Source organism: Limulus polyphemus, unplaced genomic scaffold, assembly GCF_000517525.1.
Source record: "Limulus polyphemus unplaced genomic scaffold, Limulus_polyphemus-2.1.2 Scaffold16, whole genome shotgun sequence".
Classification (NCBI taxonomy): domain Eukaryota; kingdom Metazoa; phylum Arthropoda; class Merostomata; order Xiphosura; family Limulidae; genus Limulus; species Limulus polyphemus.
Window position 1 is genome coordinate 285,617 of NW_013665626.1, and position 25,262 is coordinate 310,878.

A 25,262-nucleotide genomic window follows, 5' to 3' on the forward strand; every position below is an offset into this window, starting at 1 on the left:
AGCCACTAGTGGCTCAGTGGTATGTCTGTAGATTTATAACGCTAGAAATCGGGTTTAGATACTCGTGGTGGGCACAGCACAGACAGCCCACTGTGTAGCTTTGTACTTAACTACAAAAAAATATAGATTAATTTACTCACAAGGTTTTCTATATAATAACTGAAGATGATTATTTATTCATAAATTTAAAGAACAAAAAAGTCTTGTTTGTGACATCAAGTCGAATATAATAATAAGCAGATCATTTGAGATAATTACATATTTTATTCAATGAAGAGACTGTTTGTTCACTATTGGAGAAAACTACATCTATCTATCATATGTTTTGCTAGAATATCACGAACACGACAACACTGATAAGCATGTTATTTTAAATAACTGTACAGTTGAAATGTTTCATTCAATTTACTGCGAAAAAGCAACTCAAAGACATTTCCTATAAGTAGAATATCATAAACACATATAGAGAACCTAAAGACACGAAAAGGCCTTAACTGGTCCTTGATTCTTTAAAGCAAGAAAAAAGTGATTTTAATTATGTAGACAAGAGATGTCAGTTACTTAGGTTATTTGGAAATTGGCAATACTATTGTAGATGATGACAAATTCAAGGCCGGACTAACTAATGGGTTAACTAGGCTACAGCCTAAGACTCTCGGTTATTTGAGGGGCCCCATCCCAACTGAAGTTGTGGCATGGTACATGTAGGTCTAGATCAACATAATTATAAGCCTATGTTGATAAGTCCCATAAAGTGTTAAATGACTGAAAATATGTGAAATAAATTGTATCAGTTTGAAATTTTCCACTGAATGCTGTATAATTTTATTCGTGCATTGTTAGTACAGGCATGACTTTATATGTGATATAGGCCCATCGATAGAAGGTGTTTAATTATCATCATTAGGTTATTGGTTCAAAGTGGCACCACAGATCTATGGACTGTGGTGATATTAAATTATTATAAGCAAATTAAAATTTACATATCACATGTAGGACTATGACACCAAAGAAACAAACCATAACAAAATATTTAAGATGAGTAGGCCAACCTATCTACCTTTTTTTTCAAATGTAGATTATCAGGCCTATTGATTTCAAGAGTCTACTGTTTCAAAACTTTCCAAGAAAGTTTGTTAGGAGCTGATAGGTTACTATAGGCATCTATGGTGGGTTACAGACGACGTCATCTTTCATGATTTTGGAAATCCTCGCCAGTACAAGTATGGTTATCGTACAATTACATTTAGAATTGTAAATCTGTAAAGAGGTCTGCCTCATCCCGTCAATGTGGTCCACATGACGCATTTCAGTAAACTTCACAGAGGCACCAAAATAATGGGCCGATTATTTTATGTCTGAAGGGGGGATGTTTTCTTTTGACAAAGGTGAAATATTTGTTTTCTATAATTGATATATTTTTTAATCACTATATTTTATATCTGGAACAAGCTAAGATAAGATTACTTAAAAATACCATTAAGCATAACTCACTGCATATGATTCAATTATGATTGATCCCTAATGCTCCAATGTGACGTCACTGACACGTCAAGGGCAACGTGTTGTTTAATAAGTGTTAGCATTACGCCTTGTATAATATATGTTATATTTGATAGTCATGTCTGGCAGAACGTATTTGAGTGGTGCTGAAAGATAAAAGAAACAATTTGCACAGAAAGTGATGCTGTCATTGGTGTCAAAATTGACAAAGTTTTTTTATCAAATGTCGTCAAATTTGAACTATAATAGGCCTACGGAAAGTTTATCAGGGTCAGATCATAATACAACAGAAGCCTCAAAATCAACAACAACTTCGACAACATTACCATCGCCAGCTTAATGTGTTGCAACTGCCCCTTATGGTTCTTCTGATTGGGTTGTTGATGATGAATTGCGTGAACAGATTGTAAGGCAACCTTGGGGACTTTTCGCGTTCAGAGATAGCTAGGAAAACACAGAAACAGTATTTACCACTGAACTTATTTGAACGCAAAAGAGACAATGGTGAAAATGTGAATAAAGGATTGCTCGCTTATTCGCCACCTACTAATCTATTGGCAATGCCTTTTGCGTACCTTGTAAGATCTTTACCCACCAAGAATTAGTGTTTTGGAGAGGGTTTAGTGATTGAAAAAACTGCCACAATCGGGTCGATGAACATGAAAACTTCAATAACTGTTTGGAATACCACTGCCATCGCAGCGGTCAAAGTGATTGCGGATTAGTTATACAACTGGTGGTTGAAAGGAAATATTGGAGAGAAGTTCTTAAGCACACTATTGAAAGAGGCCTCCTATTTCGAGGTGAAGAGAAGACTTTTAAATATGGGAATAATGAATGCTAGTTGGGAATTCTTGAACTGATAGCAAAGTTTGATCCTTTTTTATCCCAACACATTGAAAAGTATGGTTGTGTTGGAAAAGATGTATCATCATATCTTTCTAAAACTATTTGTGAAGAACTGATTATGCTGATGGCATGGAAAGTAGAATCAGCCACAACAGCAGAAGTCAATACTGCAAGATACTTTTCAATCACAAGGTACTTTTCAATCTACAATGGATTTTGGCCCTATTGAACAGCTTATTTTTATTTTGCATTGTGTATAATCAAATGGCAGGCCAATAGAACGGTTTGTAAGATTCTTCGATCTTCACGATCATGGCACCGAAAACATGTAGCCGTAGTCACAAAGCTAATGGAATATATTTGAATGGATGTTTCCGATCTCCGAAGGCAGAGCAATGACAATACTTCGAACATGTCGACATTTACACAGGGTTGCAGGCGAGAATAGAAGAACTTAATCCACTTGTACACCTCATTCCGTGTGCTGCACTTTCATTTAACATTGTTGGTGCATGTGCTGCAGGTATTTGTTTTGCTGCAGTGTCTTATTTTGTATTTTTACAGTCCTTGTACAATTTTTTGTATGCATCAACCTACTGATGACAACAGCTAAAAAACGCTCTACCTAAAGATGGACTTGTGGTCAAAACTCTGTCAGGGACTCGATGTAGCACCAGAGCAGATGTCACAAAGTCAGTGTTTTCCCATTATTCAGAAATCAACGGTGCTTACTGGGATACGTGTTGACAACAAACAGCGCCTTGGTACAAGGATAGAAGCAGACGGATTGGTCAAACAAATGTAATAACTCCAAACTGCTCTAATGGTAGAAATCTAGCGTAGCATTCTGGACCGTTTCAATGCTAAAAGTTCATCCCTGCAGCAAGCCATTATTGACATGCTTAGTACTGTGAAACTGTGTGAGTCTTTCCACAGCTTTGTGCTACATTTTCGAGAAACATTCAGTGATATTGAACAAAAGGCCAAAGCCTATATGGTAAATCCTGAATATAAGGAATTTAGCCTAGGACCTCCATACTGGTCAATCTGGCCCTGGATATATTGGACGTTTATAAAAGTAAGAAATACTGAACTCTAATTCAACTAACTATACTTACTTATTGAAATGTTCTATTTGTGACGTGATATATACATATCTACAAAACAGTTTGTTTGTAGTTAAACATAAAGCTATACAATGGGCTATCTGTGCTCTTCTCACTACGGGTATCGAAACCCGGTTTCTAGCGTTGTACATCCGCGACATACCGCTTTGCCACTAGGGTGTATCTATAAAACAGAACATTCAAGTTACTAAAAGTGATACACCTTTCAAACCACATATGTTTATCATTGCAAAATGGATATTTTGCTTCATGTTTCGACCACATTTTTGGAAGTCATTATTGGCAGCCTCTTCCTCACCAGTTACACTAATTAACAAAATTAATTTTAGAATGTGGTCGAAACATGTAGCAAAATATCTTTGATTTGCAATAATATATAATTGTAGCAAGCGTATTCATCACTTTTATTAATTAAACGCCACAAGACATATGAGTAAACCAATTAGAACATTTTAGATCTAGAATGAACTGACATAAGGCTCGCAGTAAACACTTTTAAATACCCCATTTTACTGTCCTAAGAATTTCTGTAATTGTCATATAGGATCTAATGACCATTTGCAGGAACATTATTTTCAGAAGTTTTTTAGAAGAAAATTTGAAGCCCAATTTAATGGAGATTTTGATTTCTGATACGTGGTTTTTTATGTATACATTAAATTTGTTGATAGGATTTAAACATGCTATTATTTAAAAAACGGTTTCGCTCTTACAAATCTGTGATTATTTTAAATACGGTGTTTTTAATGGATTTTGATACAACATTTAAGTAAATTTAGGGTCCCTCTATTGGTTAAGGTAACTTTATGAACTCCCAACGCTCTTATCTGAAGTTCGTTTCCCCGCGGTGGATAGAACGCAGAGAGTCCAGTGTGTAGCTAAGAAAACAAAGTAAAATTAGGGTTTTATTCCATGGTTGTCTCAAGGCTAAGGACCAGTTGTATACTGCGAAAGTTCTTCCAGGAAACCCTAAAATATGTTGATGAAACAGAATAAATTCAATTTATCTTAAGTGCCTTTGAAAAAAAAAATTACATATGCATATATATATCTATATACAGCTAACACCATACAGTTTTGAACTCTGAAAACCAATCAGCGACAACTAACCAGCTAAATTGGACAGCCTGCAGTTGCTGCAGTTCTCATCAAACCACTAGGTCTGTGTTCTAGAGTGTCACAAGTATGGGAGGATTAGTTAGCCTGAATCCCTTTTGAAATGAAGACAGATACATGACTGAACACGTGGAAGCATAACGAGTTATTAAAAGTATAAAGTTTTTCGATGACTAGCCTGTTCATGAAAATTCATTAATAGTATAAAGTTTTTCGATGACTAGCCTGTTCATGAAAAGTCAGTGAAAAGTAACAGCAATACTAACGTCATAATTGCATAACCATGACACGAAGGATTGAGTTGTTAGGCATTTAGTGCTTTGGTATTTCGTTTTAAACTGTATAATGCTAGAATCATATCCTGGTGTGTTGTTAGCTTATACATATATATCAGTCTGCTACGGTTAGCTAATTATGATCCTATTATGGTTATTTTTCTGAGTATTTTTTGTGTGTATGTTTGTGTTTACGAACATTTTGGGACGATGTATATACAACATGTGCACTCTGTTTGGGTTCCATATAAAACATTTTCTATGTGTATAATGCTTAATTTTCATTCACTGTTTTAAAATTCCTCAAATTCCCTAGAAATATTTACATGATTCGCAATCAAAATACCTATTATCAAAGTTAGAAACTAAAATATTCATGTTAAGAAACAAATCATATTTTAAGGTAGTTTATCTATTCTGTTAAAATAAGATAAATGTTTTTATTACTTAAAAAAACAGAATTCAGTGTTCTCATCAGTACTCGAAACTAAATCAGCTTGAAATTGTCAACTTTTTATAAGGTTGATTATTTTATCATACATGACTTTTCATAATTAATCTCTATTTATATGCAATACTCAGTTCTTTAAGAACTTAAGATCACAGTGGGATTATAAGCAGCTTCAACTTGTTATAGTCTATTTATGGATGAGAAGCAGCTGTTAGTAACTTCACGTAGGTCTAAGTGACATATTCTTCCAGTTCCAACATTAAAAGTGGACATCTTGATAAAGAAAAAGAGAAAACAAGTTGTTAAACCTTTTAGTTTTGTTATGCCAGGAAACAAGAAGATTACGTGAAGTTTGTAAAGGATTTATTGGGGACGTGTTTAAAGTGAAACACGAAATAATTCATTGTATAAAATATTAACAATACAAATCTTTTATTGACAAGTTTCTATCTTTCTTGTCTGAAGAATTCGTTTAGAAGAGTTGTAAAACACTTTGAAGTATGTTTCAGCAAATGAACTCTTATCAGCATTTTCAATTTGCTAGAGAAAATCTAGTTATAAACTTTCATTTTTAGTCATTTTATTATACTAGTCTTAATTATTGGCTTATGTGTTGATAAAGCTTGACTTGAATGTATGTATATGTGCTATACGTCTAACGAAAAGTAAAATATTTTTATTCAAAAGCTTGTTTGTTATGTTCGTTGTGTATTTGCAGCTCGTAGTTAAAAATGTTTACTTACCTCCGGCCAGCTGGTTGTAATTTAACAGTTTATTTGTGTAATGATCGGGTAAAACATGCGCATAAGTTGTACCTCAAGGATCAGATCAACATATCAGAATATTTTTATTATACCTATGTATATTCCCCTTTATTCAGATCGTTAATTACTTTAGTTAGCCATATTTTAGGGATAAATATAAATGAACAACTCAGCAAATGTACTTATAATAAGCGAAAGATAATATGTAATGTAACCTTGTTTGAAAAATCGTATTGTAGTTTTACAGCTTTTAACCAAAATTTTAAGGTAATTGTACTTAATTTTGGAGAACACAAGCATGTTTTGTACAATACCTCTTATAAAATCGTTTATGGCCAAGGTTTATTGATATATTAAACGGCATTTTATGAGAACTTGGACTAAACGATCCGTTCAGATATTATCATCCACACCTTATGAACCAGAGAGAGAGGCTGCAGTTAGTTAGAAGCACTATCCGCCTAAGGACTTTATATGGTTTCTTGAAGCATATAACATAATTGACTGTTACTTTTGTAATGTAACAACAGCTGAAAAAACGGTGCGTGTTCAGCGGCATCGCAGCTCGAACCTTAAACACATTCCGCTCTTCAGCCAGGCACGCTAGCCACTAGGATTTTCCCAACCGAATCATGATTTGCTTATTTCTTTGATTTCATTATATTGTTCATAAGGCCATGGAATCATTATGTGATTGGAATTACAATATCAGAAGACAAATTTTCATAATCACTCTAGTGGATCGCCTTTAATCACTCAATTAAAATATTTAATATGTATTTAGTTTCATTTATTTCTCTTTCAATTCAACTCTTTTTTTTTAATTATTAAAAACACTACATTTTCACAACTAGCTGTATGTATTGTGGTGAGCCTCCACGCCTGATTTTAAATCTAAACCTATGAATTTCGAATTTCATTCTACATGTCAGGCTAGATTGGATATGTGGGATTTTAATAAATACGACGTTAATATTCGTCTTGTGAGAGTTTACGTATAACTATAGCATTATAGTGAATACTGTTTCTCAAAATTACATTGAATATTTTTCATCATATGACACACACACTCACAAAATATTTAATAATAATAAAAAAAAACAATACCTGTTCAGTTGAAAGTTGAAATATGTATTTCTTTTGAAAACGCTTTACTTAATTTAAATAAAAATCTAAGGATCTTCTATATAAACAAAATTCACGACTTTAATTGTTTTGAAATACTTAAAATAATGTATGTTTTCTTACAGTAATGCTCCCCAGTGGCAAAGCGGTATGTCTGCGGACTTACAACGCTAGAAACCGGGTTTCGATACCCGTGGTGGGCAGAGCACATATAGCCCTTGAGTAGCTTTGTGCATAATTATAAACAAACAAACAAACTTAACAGTAATACTTAAAACATCTTAATTATAATTAACAATCGCCAGTTCTATATGAGCCAAGAGGGTTGATTAGTTTCGACAAATCCTCCCACTAGCACAGCGGTTTGTCTGCGGACTTACAACGCTAGAAACCGGGTTTCGATACCCGTAGTGGGCAGTGCACAGATAGCCCATTGTGTAGCTTTGTGATCAACTAAAAAGAAACATAGTATCAATAAATTAATTTATTATTCTGATTAACTTAAATTTCGTCCAAAATAATACTTCCATTAATCATTAGAATTGGTTGAAAGTAACCAATTATTTAGGACAGTTTAATCTTAACAAACCGGTTAGTCATTTAAATCATCCTTTATTAAGCTTTAAGTTGAAGCAAGCAGTTAATATATTGTATATATATATTTTTTTATTTATATCTAGTTAGTTGTAATTATATGTTCGTTTTACAATTTTTGCGGAACAATACACAAGGACAATACGCACATAATCTTTACTAAGTTTGAACTGATAGAGTTTTGGCTGATCGAATAATGGGATTTAACTGCGGAGTCGTTTTTGCTGCAACGACACGCGAACTGTAGACTCTCAAATTCACAATCCTTGCATGCTAACCATTAGGGCATGTGCGGGGATTTCAGTTCTAATTGAGTAGAAGGATAAAAACGTAAAACTATAAGGTCGTTTTTTAATTTCAATGCAAACACGTACCATAAATTTACAGTTTATTATGTATGATTGAACAATATTTTATTTTTTGCTAAATAATAATTTTTATTTTTAATAAACTAAGACTTCAGTGATGTGTGGTTTCTATAAATGAAGATAATCTGACATCTGCATGTGTTATAAAAACTTTGTGTCTGTATATTACCATCCTAACTTATTGTGCTTTAATATAACCATAAACGTTAAACGTATAAACGTATAAAATCGAGCTTGTTAAAGTAAAAGTAAATATGAGTTATATGCAAATACTTAAGTACTACATTTTGGAAACCATTTCTAAAGTTTCACCAATTGAAATATTAGATTACAGTTATAATAATAAACGCTGTTTCTCGATAAACACATAAAAAATATATTGCTGGGTTATCTAGTAATAGCAGGCTAAAACAAGTTTCAAAGAGTTTGATTCGTCATTTAATATTTTGTGCTACGCGTCAGTTTCTCATCCGTAATTACTAAACAAATTAAACATAAAACGCATCTGAAAATAAATACAAATTCTCATTAATGCAATTCATTATTTTTATTCAAGGTTATTCTATATTCTATAGATTTACGTTTTTCCTTAATATGAACCATTATTATTGTTTTAAAAATAAATTTAACTAAGAAAAATGTTAAAAAAATAGCATTATTTGAAGATTGGAGATAATAATGAGGTTTAAGGGATTAGTTCAACATTCGTCTTCTTCACTTGTGGTTACAGCGTAATTTAATCACTTGCTGCATTTTTCATTTCTATCATCCTTATCCACAAGTAAAGAGAGCGAATAAAAGAGAAACGTATCAGTTTAACACTTATTCTTCAATGTAAAGTTCTCGGTCCTTTCTCACAGAGTTGTGTGGTCGTTCACACGTTCTTTATCCTGTGAGCTCAACAAAGACCCGTTGTTTTGTATCTACTGGCTGATATCAGGTTCGTCACTCGCTAATGTTTTGTTCAGTTTCCTTTTATAGTGTAGTTTTAATGAATTGAAAGATTTAGTAATATTAACTGATTTTTTAATCTCTAATTATTATGATATTAGTTCAAACTTCATATATTTCAAATGATTTTTCTTTACTAACCTACTTTACTAATCATATACATATATATATATATATACCACTCCTTTGTTGTTTAGATTTAACTTTAACTTTTCTTGCCGTCATTGGACTAAGTGTATAAAAAGAAAATTAATAACTTTCATTAGCAAAATATTTCTTCAAACATAAAGTAAGAAAGCATGTAAACATAGGATGTACAGAACTTTGCTCAAATTAGACCATTCAGTTATCACCACGTATTTTAAATTCAGAATATTCTGAATACCTTTTAATTCAGAAATTTCAAAACGTTATAACGTCTGAAGGCAAAACAAACACATATAAGGCAAATTTAGCGTTTGTTTCATTAATATTTGTTTGATCATTTGTAATTGAAATCATCGCCTGAAAGCCAATGAGGAATGTTTCTTCAAACTTATGGATATCCTTAGTAAACATTGAATTTCATGTGTCTTTGAAGTACTGCATAAGTACTTTTGATTTCGACTACCTTGACTGTATTTTTTAATCAAGTTAGTCCCACACACATTCGACAAGAGTGATGCACGAGCTCTGTGGAGGCCACACTAAGCATGTAAAGGCATCATCTGCTTTTTGTTTTATGCATTCGCTGTATGTGTGGGATCGTTATCAGACTGTGTAATGAACTTTCTCCTGCTTAATAACGTCTAAAGAGAGAACAGCATAGTTAATGAGTATCTACATATATCGGGTATAATCCAGGAAATCCATCAATGCGGCAGAACGGTAGAGATAACCAACTCCAGTTGTGGTTAAACAGACCCTTACTTGGATGGTATCTCCTCCACCTTGTTTAAATGGTTTGGTTTGATTTGAAAAGCTACTCGAAGGCTATCTGCGTTAGCCGTTCTTATTTTAGCAGTGATAGGCAAAAGGGAAGGCAGCTAGTCAACATCACCTACCGTTAATTCTTGGGCTGCTCTTTTATCAACAAATAGTAGGATTGATCAAAATATTATAACGCCCCCACTGTTACAAGGGCTGGCATATTCGGTGACGTGGGTTCGAACCCGCGATTCGTAGATTGCGAGTCGAGCGCCATAACCATTAGAGAAACATATGGTAAAAATTACTTTATTATTAAAGTTTGAAGGGAGCTTATTAAAACAAAAATTATTGAACAATTATTACCAAACTATTTGCTTAACTGAAGGCTGCAGACAATAATCTCTCACTACTACTGCATCCAACAAACTGGCGTCTGTTGTTTCCAGCATGCTAAAAAATTTACTAATTAGACCAAAGTAATCTTCTCCACATACAGGTTATCCAATTATAACTCTTTTGTTTGTTGCCTATCCGGAACAAAGTTTTATTGCTGCAATGCACCTCTTCAGCCCTTCTTGACACAATTTGCGTCGCATTGCGGAAGAGTCCACTCTGACACAAGTAGTTTATGGAAGTTCTGCAGTAAGGCAGCTGCTAGATTTACGTCTGTATCTGAGTGAAGTAAGCTTAATTTTCCTAACATTTGATCTGAAGTCCTCAGGTTAATTGTATCTTTTGAATATTTTTTTGAAATCCAGTTTTTGATACTTTCATTTCTGCAGAAATGTTTTGTTTATATAAAAGCTGTTACTACGTCTTACTTCATTAGAAAATGTGCGTCTTCCAGCCGTATTTCGTATTTGAAAGTAGAAAAGTCATAGAGCCACAGACTGTAGAAAATTTGATCAATTTTGTTCAAAGGAAAAATGTTATTTTTTACTATTTAACAATAGAAAATTGATAAATATTGATATTGGACGCCACAACATTACAATGTTTAAAAGCTACATGCCCTAGTTTTCAGAAAGATAACAGTGAGCAATTTTGAAATTTTACATCTCAATCTTTAGTATTTATTTGAGCTAAACACAAAATTTGGATAGTGTTTAAACAAATAAGGGTTTTCAATTGGCATTATTGCTATGTTGCATCATGGACATCTTTTTTGCACAGTAGACTGAATGGTGGTCTCTCGTGCACAATATTCTATGTTGTATAACACAATACGATCCTGATGTTTACTTTATTACGCTTATAAAACTTAAAATAATATTTTGTTTGTTTTTAGATTGATTACAATGACATTAATCAAAGCATAGTCTGCAGTATATTTGTGTAATTCATTTGCAAATTTAATTTAATTTTAAATCATCTTAATCATTATCGTGTCTTATGTTCAAACCAAGAGTTTGATAAATAAGTTCGTTTAATCTATTGAAACTGTTTTTTATATGTGTGTGTTTTTCGGAGAAAACTTGCTAAAAATGTGTAAAGTAATATTCAATCTCAATACAAGGAAATTAAAAATAATTAACAAACTATACAACTATCTTAGAAAAGTAGTAATTCCTAGTATTGTATACTTCAGCAATATTTTCTTGAATAGAAAGCAGTTAACCTATGACCTGTACATTACGGTCCTCTTCTTGTAGTATCTGTACTCCTTTTGTCCAGCGAATGAGATGAAGCAATGAACTGAAGTATATTTGCTCCAGTATGTCAAATATCAAAAAGCGCAACCATTGAAAGAGGTATGGAGTTTGTTTTGCTGTAATTAACGAAAGCTACATAATGGGCTATCTGTAGAACTTGAAGGTAAAAAAAACGATTTTCTTATCGTTAAGTGGAATAGACTTTGCATTCTCCTTTTTACCAAATAATATAAATAACCCGCTCAACAACAGATACCGTTAAAAAAACTTTAAAAATCTTTTCCCGTCCTTACAGATTCAATTTATGGTTTTTCTGGAACAAAAATCATGAGAGATTAGTAATTTTTAACGGAATACCTACTTCAGTTATGTATGTGACGCAACCAAGTTTGAACGATGAAGTCTTTCAATTGGATATACTCGCCAGTGTTTTGAACAAATGTGATATTTTATATTGAAATTTAAGCTCAGGACACAATAACTGAGTCTAATAGAATAGTAATGTATTAGTAAGGACTTATAAATTATTAAAAGTTACTTCAGATATTTTCCTAATCATACACATACAAATATTAATATATAATAAGACAAAAAAATGGTGGAATAACTTTTACATACATTACTATATGCTTTCCTACGAATTGAAATTAGTTATAGAAAACATTTCTCTCTCTCTTTCTGTTTTTAAAAAAACGTAATTAAGTCAGTAAAATAACTGAAACCGTATATTATTAGCTTTATGGTTATTTAGTCATACAACTAGAGCGTAATTTTTCACGCATTCACACCAACGATTGAGTGTTTATAATGTCTGAAGAAGACGGTTCATATAATTTAATAAACAAGCTACTTTCTGACATTGTGTTATTTATAGTAAACATTAGAGCACACAATCTTCTCACCACAGCATAGTAGAGTCATGATATGATTGTTCTCTCAGAAATCTAAACCTAAACCAACCAAATAAATAACAAGTCACGCCGCTCAATCTGGTGATATGTATTGCGGATGACAACAGTAAATATTATCTCGGATTATAATAAAAGTGAAATTGTATATAGAATAAGTTAATTTCCACCAAAGCTACAATATGATTTGAAACAAATGTACAAAACCAAAAGGCTAGTTTAAAACACAACATTGTTGTCTTTACTAGTTTGACGTGAATATACTGTAGAAACACACAACTGTAGAATGTTGTGTCTTGATATTTTCTAAACTTTAACTTATATCTATAGAGTTTACAAACATTTCCCGTTGACTCATACCCTAACATTTTTAAAGCTAGATTGTTTCTTTTTCATTTGATTTTCGAACAAAGATTCTCGTTGATCTTGGTATCACATAATAAATCGCATAAAATAATTATTAAGTTTACTTATTGAATTGTTTTACTTTGTTTTATTTCTTAACAATTATATAGGATCCCAAGATGTTGGCTTGTATAATAATAATGGGAAAGTACTGAATGCTAGAATAAGTGGTCGAAAAGGCTTCTGTCAGTTACCAAATAATGTTATCAATGATGCAAAGACACTTATCTCACGAAGATTTACTTACATGGATAACGGCTGGCTTTTAAGATAAAGGATGTCATTTGAGCACCATTGAATTGTCGATGCTGTCATGATAGTTAGAATGGAAACTTTGAAGCTTAAAAATATACAACAGAAAAAAACACTTTTGTTCCATAGAATATTAAATTTGTCACTTGGATGATGTCATCGATGGGGGATTTGAATTAACAAAATGCTGTTCATGATTTTTTTCGTTTTAAATAAATTGGAAGCTGTTTGATGAACAGCTTTAGGTCTTGATATTTTAAACCGTCAGTACTTTACGGGCTGTCTTTGACACAACAAGTAATTATTGCAAAAGAACACAATAGAATATTAAATTTGTCATTTGGATGATGTCATCGATGGGGGATTTGAATTAACAAAATGCTGTTCGTGATTTTTTTTTCGTTTTAAATAAATTGGAAGCTGTTTGATGAACAGCTTTAGGTCTTGATATTTTAAACCGTCAGTACTTTACGGGCTGTCTTTGACACAACAAGTAATTATTGCAAGAAAACACAATATGTGAAACAGCCGTTATATACTAGCCTTGAGGTACTTCTTTAGTTTTTTATTCTAAAACATTAAGTTTAATTATAATTGTTTTCAGAAAGATGCGGGGAGTAGAAAGTAATATATATAATTTCTCTGAAGCTAAAGAGTTGCTAATTTGCAAAAGAGACTTCCCTTACATCCTTTACAACTTTTTGTGATCCTAATTTTCTTATCTTTCAGTATCCTTTCTTGTTCAGCCTTTATGCCATTGTGATGTATGTTCATGCGCTGATAGTAATTGAAGTTTCGATCTTCGAGTAATTTTTTTTCGGCAGAGCTAATCAAAACGTCATATTATTCTCATGTCATAGGTAACAGGTATACTAATAATGCTGCATTTGTGTTTGTCACATTTCCTGATAATCTAATATTATGATGTTTACCTTATATACCATATATTTATGAGATATTGCATTTATGAAAAAAATAAAAAAACTTTTGTGGTATATAATTAGAATATAAAAACTTTTATCTCAGCCGTATTGCAAAGATGACAATATTAGGGTATTACACGAATCCATACTCCAATATCAACAGTATACAAATCTTGGCACGTAAGACGCAGTTACGTTTTTTGAAATAGAAAAGGCCCCTAGTATTTGTATTATAAAAGTCATTCAACTTTTATACACATACAAAAAGAGTTAAAAACCTTATTAGAAGGATTACTTAGATGTTCAATGTGCCTGATGTTTAAGTTATTTCTATCTTTTTGAAGGAGTACAAAAAATGGCATAAAACACTCCAAGACTAGCATAGCAGTGCCTTCAATTTTATACCGGTATAAAAATTTGGTAAGGCTAACTTGTCACTTTCTATTTTATTTTGTCAATGTGAATTCGAAGGTAGATCAGGTTTCATAAAATGATCTGACTCATAGCAAAACAAAATGATTCATGATCACTAAGTAATATATAGGAATGACATAAAAATACATATGTCACGAAATATGTCAACACTCAAATTGATTATTAGTACAGCAGCAGCGCATATACTGCAACGCTTGTAATATTTTTTCTGGACTGTGTTGACAAAATAAAGTAGAAAGTTTGTACAATTGTATTATACATTTTTAACGGAATGGTAACACTTGGAATACGGTTAAACCATGTGTTTATATCATCTAGGGCACAAGTCTGATGCCTGGCATGGACAGGTGATTAGGGCGCTAGACTCGTAATTTGAGGGTCTCGGATTCGAATATCCGTCCCACCAGACAAGTTCGCCCTTTCTGCTGTGGAGGCGTTATATTGTGACGGCCAATCCCACTTTCGTTAGTAAAAGAGTTGGCGGTGGGTGCTGATGACTAGCTGTCTTCCCTCTAGTCTTTCACTGCTAAATTACGAACGGCTAGCGCAGATACCCCTCGTGTAGCTTTGCTCGAACTTGAAAAACAAACACAAGTTTTATGACTTTACGCCTTCTTCGAAAGTAGACATTTCTTAATGAGCAGCTTTATGTTAATTTTATTGGTTTTTTATTTGTACGTTAGCCTAATGCGTTGACCTAAACCTAGTAATCTTCGTGTTCGAGGTTTGTTGATAGGCTGATATTTTACAATCGATGTAGTAAAGGAAAGTTTGCCATTACAGAGATTTTTATCTAAGCAAATATATTATATATTACACTATTAAAATATCAGAAATTGGTTTTCGAAGTAATATTGAACATGTTTTAATAAGTAGCTTTAAAGTTTCACTCCATGCATAAAATACACATTTTATAATTTTAGAATAACGGAAATTACTTTAAGCTATTCTTGAAATTGATTTCCCTGATCCTTTCATAATACAGTGAAATAGCATTTTAGCAAGATTGTTTGTTATATTTCGCTAAATCTCCAAATAATATATGACATGAATGTTTACTAGGATTAATGATAATTGGCAATCTGCTATTATGACATCATAAGCTCTTTCACTCTCGAATACTAACAGATTTTTTTAAAACAAATTTTGTATATTTTGCTCATAAGCTTTTGTCACTGAAATCATATGTTTTCTGGAAAATACACATCTTGCTCTTTACTTATTAATCACTGGGATATAAAATAAAAATAAAACTAACTCATTATTAAGTTTAATGCATGAGGTAAAAGTTAAGGTTACATTTTCTTCATCTAAACTGTCTTGAAATGCAATCTTGTAGCTGTATGGGAAGCTAATTATTTTGATCACTAACAAGCGAAATATTATCTCAGAGTAGTGTTATAACACAATTAACTAGATATAGATTAGCCAGATATAATATGTATGAGTTCATGAACAAAAAGGTATTCACACGCCTTATTTAACCATCACAGTAACACTGAATTTGTTTGCAAGTTAACGATTTAACCATCCTATATTAATTCTGTTGTTTGTTTGTTGGTTGGTCCTGGAACTGAACCCGCAGGTTTGAAGCTAGCAGGACTATACACGAAGAGATTGGGGTGTGTGCTTATCTATATCGCGTAACCCCAATCAAGAGGGTACCCAGGGTGTCTAAAACGCGCCTAATTGGTCACTCAGGTAAGATGAAGGTCTCTGTTCTCGGTTCTTGCTGAACCTCAATCCAGCATCGAAATCTGTGTTGCTATCCTCCCTCTCAGGATCCCGAGGGCGCCATGTTTCAAAATGTCATCGTACCCCCCCCCCCAACTTACAAGCTAGTGGACCACGGTTGGAGGGTTCTAACGGGGCTTTTTTTCGGCTACTGGTCCTTCCACCTTGGAGTAGCTATAGAGCAATTGGGAATAATGGAGGAGATTGATCGGTAAATTAAGTTTTTATGAATCTTGGGGGACCTTTTAACCCCACAGTATAGCGCGGGTATCTTATGCTATTTATTTTAATTTACTCTATTAATTTCAAGAAATTGTCCAACGTTACGCTAACTTAATTAGTTTTATGCTTGGAAATGTATGTTCAACCCTACATGAATTCTTCTAACTGGAAAAAGGAAAACAAGTAGAAATTACGAAACTACCAAATGTCCGATGGAGATAGGAAAGAGAGGGAAGGAGAGAAGCAGTCCCAAAAAGTCACTTCTGAAATACTTCTAAGTAACATATAATACTGTAACAGAACATATTCTGTTACTTTATAAATTTTCAATAAGCGGATTTTGCCTGCAATTTACAAAATTAATTGAGTACAAGTATTAACTTTTTAGTTGAAATATGTGATATGAGTGATTTTAATGGAGTTAACAAAGATAAGAAGGTTATCATACATAAGATGAATAAAGGATCAAGATCGTGGGAAAGAAGTACATATTAAGTCTAAATTGTATTGAAAAGTTAGTAAGGTTTGAACTCGAGCCTGAGCAATGGGATGGTGGCGGGAAGTATTCCAGAAATATATGACATCTACGAAAATAGAAAATAGAAAGTAATATAGAAAAGTAGAGATTATGTCATTGAGTAATAATATATATAATAAAGCTGAAGGTAGAGGCCTGGAATGGAAAAAATACAAGTAAATTTTATCTTTGACGTAAGTACATCTATTAACGAGGATTTTTTTGTTATTTGTTGTTTAGTGCAAAGCTACACAATGGGCTATCTGTGTAATGCTCACTGCACGTAACGAATCTTGAGCTTTAGTATTATAAGTCCGCAAGCTCTTCGCTTATTCAGCGTGGAGCTTTTGTTATCAGGGAAAGTGGGAATTCAGTGAGAAAGGCTAAAGCTAATATAAAGATAATAAAATTCAAAGACAGTTGTATCTACCTAAAGCAAAGCTTTATATGGATCTCGTGGTCAAGAATATTCAATAAGAATATAGTAAAATATCTCGCTATCTGGCATACCACACTCAGATAATGCTTCCACAATATAATTATATAACTTTATTGTTAACAATGGAAACTGCTCTATTTCTACCACGTTAAACCAAATCACAATATTTTTACTACAACTGAAACATATTTAATAAGACCTACATAATACAAAATACTTAATAACAATTTCTATATTCATTTGAAACTATATGACATTATTTTAAACTCCATTTGATATTATTGTTATGGGATTCACGTGTAGTAACCAACACCAGTAGATGAGACGGACCTCTGTTGTAGAAACTTTTCTACTTCATTACTCACACGGTGTTATTGATAAATCAAGTCGTTAGCTGTAACTGCCGGGTTTCTATATCAGCACAAATGCATCTTCCGCTATACAGATCTACACCACTCTGTATTTTATACACTCAGCTGTAGATAATTTTCCAGAATAGCGCACTGTTAAAATTTTTAGGTTTTGTTTATTTAGCTCCAATTATGGTTTGACGTCCACCAGAACTGCATGTAGACGGGTTCTCTTTCTACGATGCTCTATATGAAGCTTCCTCATGTTTAGAACCACAGTACTGTGGGGGTGGCGTAACTGTAGTAGGCATCGGCATCGTTTGCTTGGCGGTCATGATCAAATTTCAAAGGTTTGAATTAGAAGATACGCTAATGCCCACAAATGGCTATTCTGGGTACGTGTCAGTTAGAAGTTCACGTTTTTAATAAAGTGTCTTAGGATAAGGTTTGAAATGAAAGCAACAAGTACAAATAATATGTTTTTATATTGTGATACCTAAAAAAACTTTCTACCAAGAAAAAATAAATTTCATTAATAAATATAATATATGTTTACTCAAATATATCACCGTAAAAACCATGCATAAAATAATTTGCAGTAAGCATTACACTATATCACTTTTAAGTTCATGTCCAAACGGAAAAAAAATAAACAAAATTTACCTATCAAAGACAGAGAAGTTCTCCTAAGTGCTCTTCATTAGTTTTATCAAAAAGCCTCTAAGTTTTGAATTTTTTTATTCTATAATGAAACTGCAAGATGAACAACGAATGCAAGATTGTTGGCGTTTGTTTATTGGAAATTATTTCACTGGTAGGTCTAAGAAGCAATAATTGAGTAGCTATATATAACAATGTTTAAATATGTTTTCGAAACACCACACAAAACAAAGCCGAGAAACATAAATTAAAAGTCAAGTTCAAGTCAATGGCCAAAAACCTGCCATTCGGACTATCGAGTGTCTTTTTCTGTTTACATAAAATGTATGCATAAAATATAAGTCACCATATCGTGTTTGAACAAAAACACTAACAAGTTTAATGACAGATATAATAGATCACATATGGCATGTTATATTATTACCACGTCATAATGTGCGAGCTAGCTTACATCTTAATCAGAATAAACATTTTGCGTTAATTACTTCTGAAGTATTTAGAGAAATATTTTCGCAATTATTAACGAATCTGCTAAAACATGGTGACAAATAAAAGAATTTACGTCATCATGGATAGCCAAAATATCTGTGTGTATTGCTTGTGCACCATAAAATGTAATTTCGAAATACATCTTAGCTTCATGTAATCTACATAGCACTCGACTCACTCTGCACATTTAATCATGTGCATCATATACATCATATATTAAATTTTGAAGTTAGAATGTAAGAGGAAGCCAAGTAGTACAGCAGAAATCATATACAACAATACAGCACTCTGATCATATACAACAATACAGCACTCCGTGAAATTAGCATCTTTTGCTTAATTCCCTCGTGCAGCTCATATGTTTGGGATGAAAGTGTCAGCATTTCTGTGCAAATATTTTCCTTTCTCCTGTATATAGGTCAATGTTAGCCACAATGCAATTGCTTGCATAATGTGCAAACAATCCTTATGTTATCTCCAAGTTAAACTTTTTATGGGTGTAGCAGTTTTCGTATTTTCCACTATGCCTCGCCATGTTCACACATTTTTGGCGCCTTTGAAGTATCAGAAAACGTGATCTAGTTTGTGCATCTGTATAATATCTCTTGAAATGTTAGTTATACATGTATATATACCACATATATTGCGGCCTGTTGGTTAGGGTATTTGACTCACAATCTGCAAGCAACAGGGTCATAAGCTATCGCCAAAAACATGCTTATTCTTTCAGCCAAAATGGCGTTATAGTGTGACTATTAATTTGTAAAGAGTATTCTGAGAGGGTGGTGGGCGGCGTTGGCTAGGTGAATTCCCTATAGTCTATCATTTCAAAATTAGGGACTGCTTATATAGATAGCTTTGCGTGAAAATTCAACAAACAAACAAACCATATATTTGCTGTTTGAAAGCACATCTTTAGAACATATTACCAATAAGGTGGCGTGAAAAGAATATGACTTCCCCTTTTTTGTGTTTGTTTCCAATTTCGCGCAAAGCTACACGAGGACTATCTGCGCTAGCTGTCCCTAATTTAGCGGTGTAAGACTAGAGGGAAGGCAGCTAGTCATCACCACCCACCGCCAACTCTTGGGCTACTCTTTTACCAACGAATCGTGGGATTGACTGCACATTATAACGCCCCCACGGCTGAAAGAGTGAGCATGTTTGGTGGACCAGGTATTCGAACCCGTGGCCCGCAGATTGCGAGTCGAGCTCCCTAACCACCTGGCCATGTCGGGCCCCGTTTGGGTGAGAGATAAAGTATGCAATATTATCTACAGTTATTGAAATCATATTTTCATCTGCCTTTGTTTTGTAATGGGGTGGCTTATCTTGAGTCCTTAACGAAATCCATAATTTAGCATGACGATTACATATAGCCTCATAAAAGAGTGAATGTTTTCATACTAGACTAATGTGTGCACATATGTAAGTTTATATATGCAATGGAGTGGCTTATCTTGAGTCCTTAACGAAACCCATAATTTAGCATGACGATTACATATAACCTTATAAAAGAGTGAATGTTTTTATACTAGAATAATGTGTGCATACTTGTAAGTTTATCAAAATTATTTAAAAAACTAACAAGTACGAATGCCCCTAGCACACGTTTATGGTAACATTTCTATGTACTTTCAACCAAAACGCATACCATCTTTACAGTGTAACAAGATTAAACAATTAAATCTGAATGTGCTTTACATAATGTGAATGCTTTTTTGGAGTATTATTACAAAGATATCATATTTATTTGAATTGGTGATCGATATTTTCAGAATAAATTGTGCTAGTTGAGTTTTGGTAAACTAGAGCCAACATAGATGTTGCTTCAGTTTACAGTACATCGTGCTAGGATCTGCACGCATCAGTGTGTATAAAGTGAGATTAGTTCCAGAGAAATTCATTTCAAAACACTTGCTTTACAGATGTACAAGCGTGTTCATAATTTCTCTAAGGTATCAGAAATGGGTATGAATGGAAAATCTTCCAAACTAGATAAAAAAAAACACAAAAAAACTTGAAAGCTTGAAATAAGCAACTAACTATAGTATACAATTACACACCTATTTGGCTAAATAAATAAGAAACCCCTTGTTTTATATATCAGTAGGTTAGAGTAATCAAAAAGGATTATCTGAATTAGAGTATCTAAAATCTGTTGCGTTGGTTTTAATAAGTCGTTGTTATTTATTTTATTATTATTTTACACATACCGGAGCATCGTGAAATTAATCCAAATGCTAAAACTCTTGGGTCAAAATTTCTGCTGAATTGATTTAGGGAGACCATTCACTGGATTCATTTTCGTCTGCTCCATCAGAGTCAGCTGTATGAACACGTGTAAAATCTCACTTAAGGTCATCTTACAGTTCAAAAATATCTCATTTCAACACCAAGAAGTACTTATGCTCACCTCATTGTAAGAGAACCGAAGTCTGTGCATCATTTCTACGATGTAGAACACGAAAGAGTAACGGACATAATTATGAATTACTCTTGTCTGTATAAAATGATAATACGTGTTTGTGTGTTTATAATGTTATTTGTGTTTAAGCATATGGGCTAAGGTTTGATTTTAATGGTAAAATATTTGTCGAGCGTATAAGAAATAGCCTTATACAAATAGTAGGTGTAATCAGCTAAATTCTCTGAGTAAAGGAGCATGTATATATATATTTTATAATTTTCTCTTTCTTATTTAAGATATACCTGATTTCAGGTGTAAGCGTATGCAGTAACGAAATCTTCAATAAGAGTATTCTAAGATAATAATAATAATAGACCCTAAATGAATTTCATGACTTTCCTTAGTTTTGTTGAGATTACTGTGATACATCTACATATTTATGCAATTTCATAAAAGACGTAACGTCATTCTATAGGTTTATTTAGAACAATTTTAGATATGTAACTATTTATAGCTGTTCAGCAGAGGTTTTACTCGAATCCCTAATTACTTTGTTTAAAGGAAAATTTAGGTGTTGGATGCAGTAATCTGCCAAGAACATTTCAATCACATAAACAGTCAGTCACTCTGAGTGAACTCAAAGTACCGCGAACCAGAAGTGTCGTCGTGTTAACTGATTAGGTACATTTTCACCCCTTGAGTGTGGGCTTTCGCGCCTCAAGTGTTTCCAAAACTACGAATTGTATATACACCTGAAGAGAGTGCACATGTTGTTGAATGTCGACGCTAGGAAGAGAAGGAGATACAAAGTTCTTCGTGAACTTATAATACAGGCAAAAAATGATGTATTTGAAGTGTGTAAAACCAGTTGATAATGATAACTACACATCATATTAATATACTGACGATATGTATGTAAAAGATAAAATATCTTTAAATAATCGACAAAGATTCACTCTCAATAATTTGAATAATTTTTCAATATTTAAACTTTATACTGGTGGGAAAGATAACAGTAAATTATAAAACGCTAAAGAGGAATTACTAAATGTTTTATGTTTTTCATCTATTGAACAGGAAAAAAATCAACTGAACACCTGATCAAGTGTTCAGTTTGTTACTGAACTTATGAGGTAACCGCTTCATGATCATGTACATTCTATATTAAGTTTGATAAACTGGTTTACTCATAAATAACACATCAGTTCTATAGTTGGTAAACCACAAGTTGTTGATCGTTCCTGTTTCTGTGGTTCATAATAGTTTCCCTAGTTGATTAAAAGAAAAATCTATTTAAAATTTCCATGACTTTGCAGCTGAAACACATTTGTTTTCTTTGACCTACTGTGCCAGATAAATAATTAGGTGAACTATTTGGCCCGTAACTGTGAAATTCAAGCTTTAGTCAGCTATTTCATCCTTTTGTGTCTCTGGTAGATGAAGTACAAAATTAGACAATAGTAAATTCCGTCCTATGAGAGCCATGTAGCTTTCAGCGGCAGCCGCAGGAATTTCTGAAAAAGAGATTCGCGTGGAAAGTAGGTAGTTGTGTAGTTTCTGGAAACTGAAATAAACCTTTCCCTTTGGGTTTAAAATAAATACTGATCAAACTAGAATTAGTAAGAGAAAATAATGGATCTCAGTGATAAGAAATGACAAATATTCTTCCCTTTACACTACATTATTAGCGGCGTGTTTGAATTTTAACACAAGGACGAATATTCACGCTTTACACTAAACACAGGAGTCTTACTATACAGTCATAAGCAGATGGCTTTTTCTTAACAACTGATACAGCATTGGTAATATTAATTTTTTTATATAGTTATATGTTAAAAGTGTATTAATACAAATTTTGGTAGTTACTTAATTAACATAGAATTATGTACACTTGAATTTTTAGCGTATTTATCACATTTGTTTTAACTTCACGTGAAAATGTGTCGGTTATAAACTGTTTAACTGCACTACAATCGTTTTAAATGAAAAATGTAACTTCTGAAGCTGGGGAACGCTAAAAAATGGGTTTTGATACCCGTGATGGCCATTGCACGGATAGCCCGTTGTATAGTTTTATGCTTAACAATAAACAAACTCTTGTTTTATGAAAAGTTAAATCTACTGCGTTTTACCTACGTGAGTTGTGTGTTCAGAGGTTTTACGACAGTAACTACAACTGTAACCAAATAGTTTTCATTTTGCTGATTATAGATGCTTTGTTTTTAATGCTGAGCTGTAGTGAGTCGAAAGTTCTTTAACAGATGTCTCCACATAACTCATTATGTAACTTCCTGTTATTTCTACATTAACAGCGCCTAAAGTACAACAACACATAAAACCATAGTTTGCCTGCGTTTTGATTAAAAATAGAAACAGACGAATAACATGAGGTTAGTAACCTCCAGTCGTTTAAGAACGTTATTACTACAGTCAAGATTGTAAGTAAGATTTTGACTTACAGTGTGAAGTAAACACTCGATTATAACACAAAAACAAAATATTGCATAAGTACACTAATTCAAAAAATCATAAGCACAACTGAACTATTTCATACACTTTTAGAAATTCGATAACCCGAGAGCTTCAGAAAGTAGAACTTCTGATTACATCATACATTATTGTTATCAGAAGCTCCATTACGAATTTGGTTTATATAAAGCAGTAACCATTTTAAAAATGATGGTAATTTATTGAAGATCTATTCAAATACATCTCCAAGATGAATCACATGTACACCTATTTGCTGTTCAATACGAATACAATGTGACGTGTATTACCTTAAAATACAATGCAATATTTAGGTTCCTAAACACACAGCAATCTACGCTTGAATTTACATTTCTAAGTAATTTTTACATGCTCTAAGTTGTGTTTACTGCACTACATTTGTTTTGTTTGAAAGATTTAATTCCTGAAGCTCATTGAATTTTCTGCTTTCACCCTTGCTATATTCAATGCAATTATTACGAAAAATTAAAATTATTACAACTTGCTTACACGAGCTGCCTTCAGACGTTTTATATAAGTAAAAACGGCTGTAGGCATTTCTTTTTAATTTTGTTCATTTTTTGTTTGTTTATTTGTTTTTAAGCACAAAGCTACAGAATGGAATAACTGTATTGTGCTCATCACGGGTATCGAAACTCGGGTTTTAGCGTTAAAAGATTTTAGATTTACCGCTGGGAGCTAGTTTTATTGGCTGCAAATGAGTTGTTTTAATAACTGACAAGAGTTTTATTTATTTTTGTTTCTAGTGACACTAATATTGATTAACTCACTCCAGAAAAAAAGGAGGAAATTGCATATTATCGATCTCACTGAATATCAGAAATTTAATTTATTTCTTAAATCTTTGAAGCATTCCAAAATTTAGTGCTAATTGTTTGTGCTTTCTTAGCACTCTCCACGTGCGGTTTCCTAAAGTAAGGTTATTAATTCATAATGATTGATGTGGGGTAAAAACCTAGTGTAATGGGTATTTTTTCGACCCTTCACAGTTGAATATTAATGTATATTTATAGAAATAACTTATACCTACATCCAGTGATCATATAACTTTGATCGGCGATAAAGCATGCACAAACTATTACTAAAATTTGAGTGATGAGAGTATAATTAATAAAAAAAATGTAAAGGAAGAAAGTGTCAACATGTTATAGAGAAAAAAAAAAGAGTGGAAATGTATAACGAAAATAACCAATGAATCTGCATGTTATAACTTGTTCGGTGTAGTGAAAACCATGTAACCTATTGCTTCTACTTGTTCGGTGTAGTGAAAACCATGTAACCTATTGCTTCTACTTGTTCGGTGTAGTGAAAACCATGTAACCTATT

General features: G+C 32.9%; 1 protein-coding gene and 1 long non-coding RNA gene across 2 annotated transcripts in view; one reads left to right on the top strand and one right to left on the bottom strand.

The window, feature by feature from the left end:
• The window catches only part of LOC106457343 (acyloxyacyl hydrolase-like), a gene marked incomplete at its 5' end in the record, with an annotated part of 100,761 nt that overhangs the window by 36,872 nt on the left and 38,627 nt on the right, over window positions 1-25,262 (bottom strand). The gene's annotated exons all lie outside the window — the stretch shown is intronic.
• LOC111085358 overlaps window positions 10,636-25,262 on the top strand; it is a 50,010-nt gene continuing 35,383 nt past the window's right edge. Inside the window, exons 1-2 of the long non-coding RNA XR_002610209.1 lie at window positions 10,636-10,713; window positions 11,685-11,783. This is a non-coding gene — a long non-coding RNA (uncharacterized LOC111085358). The remainder of the gene's footprint in view (window positions 10,714-11,684; window positions 11,784-25,262) is intronic.